This window comes from Podarcis melisellensis, assembly GCF_964234715.1.
Source record: "Podarcis melisellensis genome assembly, chromosome: 17".
Lineage (NCBI taxonomy): Eukaryota > Metazoa > Chordata > Lepidosauria > Squamata > Lacertidae > Podarcis > Podarcis melisellensis.
Genome location: NC_138534.1, coordinates 13,920,720 through 13,927,410, shown reverse-complemented (window position 1 = coordinate 13,927,410; position 6,691 = coordinate 13,920,720). Strand labels below are relative to the sequence as shown.

The 6,691-nt window shown below is 45.3% G+C and overlaps 1 long non-coding RNA gene across 1 annotated transcript; it reads left to right on the top strand.

Moving 5' to 3' along the window:
- Positions 1–143: 143 nt before the first annotated feature.
- Positions 144–6,599, top strand: LOC309360373. Its single transcript, XR_014164064.1, has 3 exons — positions 144–744; positions 3,851–6,133; positions 6,422–6,599. It is a non-coding gene; the product is annotated as an uncharacterized lncRNA (long non-coding RNA).
- The last annotated feature ends 92 nt before the right edge of the window (positions 6,600–6,691 follow it).

The window sequence follows — 6,691 nt, the reverse complement described above, 5'->3', positions numbered from 1 at the left end:
CGCTGCGCGCATTTCCGCGTTGAGGGCGGCGCTTGGCAGGGAGACGTTGTTGCTGTCAGGCGAGCGGCAGACGCGGCGCAACACCCCACCTTTCGCTTCCCCGGGTCGGATAAGAGTGAGATCTTCTCTTGGGGCGGGGGGCGCCAACTTGAATTAAACGTGGCAGGGGGTGGAGAGCAGGAAATTCCCCTCCTCATAACAGATCACAAGATGCAGCGCATGCACGCCATTTGAATGGCAATGCTCATCAACTTTGGGAGAGCCTCGCCACCTCAAATATGTTATGGGGGCGCAACAGGACTTCGCCCCTAGGAGTTGGCTCCTTTGGTGGTAGGTGGGGAGAGCAGGAGCTGCGGGGGCGCTTGCCAAGCTGGGCTAGTCTAGCTTTCCGTTGGAAGCCGCCTCCCCAGCTGTGTTTTCGTCCCGGGGCTGCGTCAGCTTCTGCCGGCAGAGCCCAGGGGACGTCAGCATCCCGCTAGCCGAATCGGAAAGCGAGGGAAGCTGGCCAAGCTTTTTTCCTGTTAAAAATAAAAATAAAACGATTTTTACTTGGTGGTAAACTCGCAAGGAGCCCGAGAGAGATCTCTGGTCGCCTGAGGTTCAGCCTTCTTCTCGGGAGACCTTACCTCGCCCGGGCTCCCCAAACCACACTGTCTCCTTGCGCAGATCCGAAGGGGGACGCTGAAGGATCGCCAAGCCGTCTCGACTGCAACGTGAAGAAATCCTTCCCCGTTCTGTGTGGAGGTAAGGAACGCGAAAACGCCAGTTTAGATCCCACAGCTCGCAAGAAAAGGCCCAAGCTGTTCGTGGAAGATGGTTAGCAAGAGAGCAAGCGCATTTCCTGCTGCACCGTCCGTTTCGGTTTCGGGTGAATCTCAAGAACAGCGCCGAGAGCCGTGGAGTCCGGTGTCTGTCCGATCGCCTTCAGAAAAGGTTTGCTTTAGAATTAAGCAAGACTGGCAGGACCGAAGAATTTCCTGCTCCTCCTTTTTGTCGGTCTTCTATTCCCACGACAGCAGCTTAGGCGCACAAAAGAAAATATTTCAGAGCCGCTCTAAAATATTTTGCGTGCCCCAACCGCACCCCCATGAGACCTGCGGTTTGCCCGAAGCGATTATTGTTAATTCTAGTAGAATAGTATTCATTGTTAAATTGCAACAGAAACAGAAGGAAGGGTGCGATCTCGCTCACGGAGGAAACTCATTCCGTGTCTACTGGCTGAAGGGCCATTTCAGCTGCCAGCAGTAGATCTCAGGACTTAAATGATTACAAGGAGAGGGATCTGAAACATCTTCTGCTGCTCATCCCAGGTTATTTTCCTTGAGGAATAACTGTCAGTTGTCCTGTCTCTCCATTATCTATGGAATAATCTGCTTCTGCACATTGGAACTACTGGAGAGCTCGTGGGACGGACTGATTAAGAGTAGGATCTGGGAGACCGGCATTCATATGGTCACTAAGTGCCCTTGGACCAGTCACTGCTTCTCAGCCTAACCTACCTCACAGGGTTGTTGTGGGGTATAAATGAGGAGAGGAAGAACGAGGACACCACCTTGGTCTCATTGCAGAAGTACGTGGGCTATAAATGCAATAAATACATTTAATTTCTGTAGGATTTAGTGGGGTTTTTTGGAGGGGAGTTATTGGGCTGTTGTTTTTATTTTGATGATAGATTTTGTGGTTTTATATTTTGATTTTGTTCTGTGAACCACCCTGAGACCCCTGGGTATAGGGCGGTATATAAATTCAATTATTATTAATAATAAAAATAATAATCATGAGTTAACAGTACTTAAAAAGTCTCACCTGTTACATTCCTAAACTTTCCTTCTGATCACCTGCACAACCTTTGCTTTCATGTCTCTTTTCTTTCCCTTCTGAGTAGCAGGCTCTCTTTCATTTTACTTAGTGAGGATACGTGCCCAGACTGTCTGCAGATATTGGGTAGGCCGTGTAGGGCAGGGGAATAATAATAATAATAATAATAATAATAATAATAATAATAATAATAATAATAATTTATACCCCGGCCATCTGCCTGGGTATCCCCAGCCACAAAATATTAAAAATACAATAAAGCATCAAACTTTAAAGACTTCTGTAAACAGGGCTGCCTTCAGAAGTCTTCTAAAAGTCTCGCACAAGGCTGCAGCCACATGGTTCCTGCATGCTGGAGTACAACCAGTCAGCCACGTTATGCAAGCAGAGGAAGGCCTGACACAACTTCCTCCACCCTCTTCCATTATGTTTCCTCCTGCTTTCATATTAAGCCGTTAAGTCCACCATAGTTTGTCTGCTGCTGTTTTGTCCATGTGTGATGGTTTAATCTGGTAACTGCTATCTGCCACTCTTCAAGAAAATCAAGGATACCCAGAAGTCTGTTGCAGTGAAGATAAAATTGAGACTCCTGTGGATGAGCTCCTTGGAAGAATGATAGGGTCCAAATATGATCAAATTACTAAATCATAACTGACATGCATTATTATTATTATTATTATGTATATCACCCTTTATCCATAGATCTCAGGGCGGTTCACAACATAACATTACAATAAAAATAACCAAAACCTAGCTAATAAGTTGTTACTTTTGAGATGGCTAGTAGCATTTTTTTTTAATGTTTCTGTTTGACTCTCCTCCTCTCCCTGAATTGGTGCATTGTCCTAAGAATGTTACATTGGGGTAGGAAATGAAGCAACAGTTTCTCTTCTCATTCTTCCTGTGAGATGACTTTCTCTATAACAACATGTTGGCTGTTTTGTTTGTGAGGCATTGTGATGTAATAACATGAATATAAAGGATTTTAATCTAGGGTTAAAAACATGTATGAATTTCAATACTCTAAGAAAAAGTTTATCCCAGTACTGCAAAATGTGATATAGCAACTATAGATGTCTCAAAGAGAATCCAATGGAAAGGGCTCTATTTTAAATGGAAGTGGCCCTGTTTCAAAGAGGAGGGCCTATCTTACCAATACAATAGTAGTCCTATAGTAACTTACCACAAAACAATGTAAAAATACAATAGTAGTCGATAGCAGAAACACAATTGTGTTAAATAACTTGCAATAATAAGTGAAATAAGTATAGGCTGGGGAAAATACCCATTCACATGGGAGACAAAAGTGTAACAATAACACATTTCAAATGTCTATCGTATTCTGAGTTCAAAACCAGCACGGTCACATTAACTTTGCCATTTTAAAAATATGTTTCCAGCTCTAAGCAGTTAGCAAGTTCTATAACATTCCCCCTTTAAATGCACAGCGGTTAGCTTGTTGCAGGCTAGTTTTAGCCTCTCAATATAAAATTCCTGGTAATTCCCTTATATCCCTCTTAAAAAGAATACACATGACACAATCTTGTGTAAAAAGTATAAAAGAAGTTTACTCACACACATTCAGTTCACAGATGAATCCCTGAAGGCAGACTTTGGTTACAAAATAAATACACATGGAAGTAGCCCATATGGGGGTTAGTCCCAAGTGACTGCAGATAGGCAGTCACTGTCGTTCACACGTCGAAAGCAAGATGGAGAAGAGAGAGTGTGTTGCCTGCCTTCCCCTTTTTGGTACCTGGGCAGGTAAGATCAAGCCCACCTCTAGTCACATGCAGAGGAAACAGGAAGTTTTCTACTGGCTGGACCAAGCATCCCCTTGCATGTCCACTCTAGGAATGTTGTACTTGACTGCCATGTGTTTCACATCCCACATCAAGTTGTCTCCCTGTGTGCATGACACACTGTCTGACCATAGTTTGGAGCAGGTAAAGGTAAAAAGGTAAAGGACCTCTGGGTGGTTAAGTCCAGTCAAATTTAACTATGGGGTTGGGGCACTCATCTTGCTTTTCAGGCCGAGGGAGCTGGCATTTGTCCACAGACAGCTTTCTGGGTCATATGGCCAGCAGGACTAAACCACTTCTGGTGCAACGGAACACCATGACGGAAACCAGAGCACACGGAAACACCATTTACCTTCCCATCCCAGTGGTACCTATTTATCTACTTGCATTGGTGTGCTTTTGAGCTGCTAGGTTGGCAGGAGCTAGGACAGAGCAATGGGAGCTCACCCCGTTGTATGGATTCGAACTGCCAACCTTACAATCAACAAGCCCAAGAGGCTCAGTGGTTTGGACCACAGTGCCACCCACGTCCCTACTAGCTTGGAGCAAAAAGGACCCATTTTTAGGTCAAGTACGGTAAGTGGGTTGCCCTTGGTATTTCGGTCTGCACCTGGTCTTGCATTTGCATTTTCCTGTCTCCCCATTCATGTAGGGATGTCCACATAATGCCCTGCTCATCCTAGTGTTGCCCTTGTGGGATGTAACATCACTGAAGCAATCAAATACAACATTTCCTGTTTGCCCAGAGAGGACACACAGGGGAATGTTGCTCCAGCCAGGAGGACTTCCTGTCACACCTGGTCTGGAGCCTCCTCTTCCTGTGTGTGACCAGGTAGATGGGTGTGACCCTGGCAGACCCTAAAACAGGGCCAGTCACGCAGCCATGTTCCTCTTTTCAGCCTTTTCCCATTTTCCTCTTGGACCATCTCCTGCTGGCTCTTAGCCAGCAGCACATGGCTCATCCATGTGGATGAAGCCACACTTTGTATCTCTATAAAGGGAACCAGGCAGAGGGCCTTCTCGGTAGTGGCGCCCTCCCTGTGGAACGCCCTCCCACCAGATGTCAAAGAGAACAACCACTACCAGACTTTTAGAAGACATCTGAAGGCAGCCCTGTTTAGGGAAGCTTTTAATGTTTGATGTATTACAGTATTTTAATATTTTTTTTGGAAGCCGCCCAGAGTGGCTGGGGAAACCCAGCCAGATGGGCGGGGTATAAATAAATTATTATTATTATTATTATTATTATTATTATTATTATTATTATTATAAATGTAACTGCAACTATAAGCTAAAGCCTGCCTTCAGGAAACTACCATGAGCTGAATGTAAGTAAACTTTATATTACCTTTAATGAAGACTGTTGTATTATTATTTTAAGAGGGATACATAAGGGGAAATTTACCAGGGACTATCCAGACTGGGCAAGCCAGATTGGATTTCTTAACTCAAATGATTCTCACGAATCCATCAACTAGATTCCAGCAATGTGCAAGGGAATGTGCTCTGCTACTTACTCACAAGCCTGAGTGAGGAGAGATAATAGTTCATCAATATATCCTCTCCTACCTTTCCTCAACATTCTCACAGCCCTGGACCTGACCACCTCCTTTTAAATTTAGAGTTTGTTGATCCCAGCGATTTCATACTTTCCAATGAAAGAAACCCCACATTTAAAGAGGGAAGGATCCAAGACAACAATGAAATTGGGGGTGTCACATGGAGGCTCCTGCATTAATGGGGGGACAGAAAGGTGCAAATCTACATTTTGCTCCAGGATGAACAAGCCCTGTTGTTCACTGGGAGAAAGTCCTGACTCTGGTAACTGCATGGTTTTATTTCTCAGACTGCATAAGGGCTAGTCAGTTTGAAAAGTGCTAAGATCATGTGGTTTATTATAGCACAATTAAAATAAGGAGTGGTTTGCAGATTATGGGGGGGGGGGAGACAGTCCCCACCCCTGGAAGCTGTTTCAATTTGAAATAGACCAAGGGGGAAATGTAGGGGAACAGAAGAGACCAGGGTCTCACGGGATAGTTGTGAGCAAACCCTTCTTTAATGAAAGGTTCTGCATCGTTTTTGGCTCAAAGAGTTCTGTGTGCTTCAGCCTTCGTCACAGCTGGTATGAGGGTGGAAGTATAATAGCCAGAGGTCTCACATAAAAATTGGGTTTGAAGGAAGGATTGCTCAAAGCTGGGGAGACACTGAATTACCGTACTATGCATGCGCTTTTGTTAGGGAGAAAAGGCCTATTTCAAAAGCTGTTAAGAATTCTGGAGCATCCTTCCAGGGTGATTAATTTGTGTTGTTCATGGATTATTTCTTCATGCCCTGATCTTTCCCCACCAACAGGGATAAAGATGGAAAGAACCAACCCAAACATGTTGAAAGCTGTGACTTTGGGTCAGATTCTGGGGCACCTCTCAGCAGAAAGAGCAGAAGGTCCCCTCGTTTCGAAGTAAGTGGTGTTTTACATAATAAAGGTAAAGGGTAATGGGACCCCTGACCATTAGGTCCAGTTGTGACCGACTCTGGGGTTGCGGCACTCATCTCGCTTTACTGGCCGAGGGAGCCGCCGTACAGCTTCTGGGTCATGTGGCCAGCATGACTAAGCCGCTTCTGGCAAACCAGAGCAGCGCACGGAAATGCCGTTTACCTTCCCGCCGGAGCGGTACCTATTTATCTACTTGCACTTTGACGTGCTTTTGAACTGCTAGGTGGGCAGGAGTAGGGACCGAGCAACCGGAGCTCACCCTGTCGTGGGGATTCGAACCGCCGACCTTCTGATCGGCAAGTCCTAGGCTCTGTGGTTTAACCCACAGCACCACCCACGTCCCTTTGGTGTTTTACATATTGCCACCTAAAAAGGACCCTGCCCTGTGAGTCTAAGTCCAGATGCTAAAATGATCTAACTGGAACCACCAATTAAAATACTTTTTTAAAAAGTACAGTGAAAAAGCAGGCCAGCACCTGGAGATCTTCCTGGAGGCCAGCACTTGGAGCTATCTTCTATAGTCTTATACGCTTATTGGCTCAATATTGTCTACAATGACTGGTAGCACCTCTCCAGG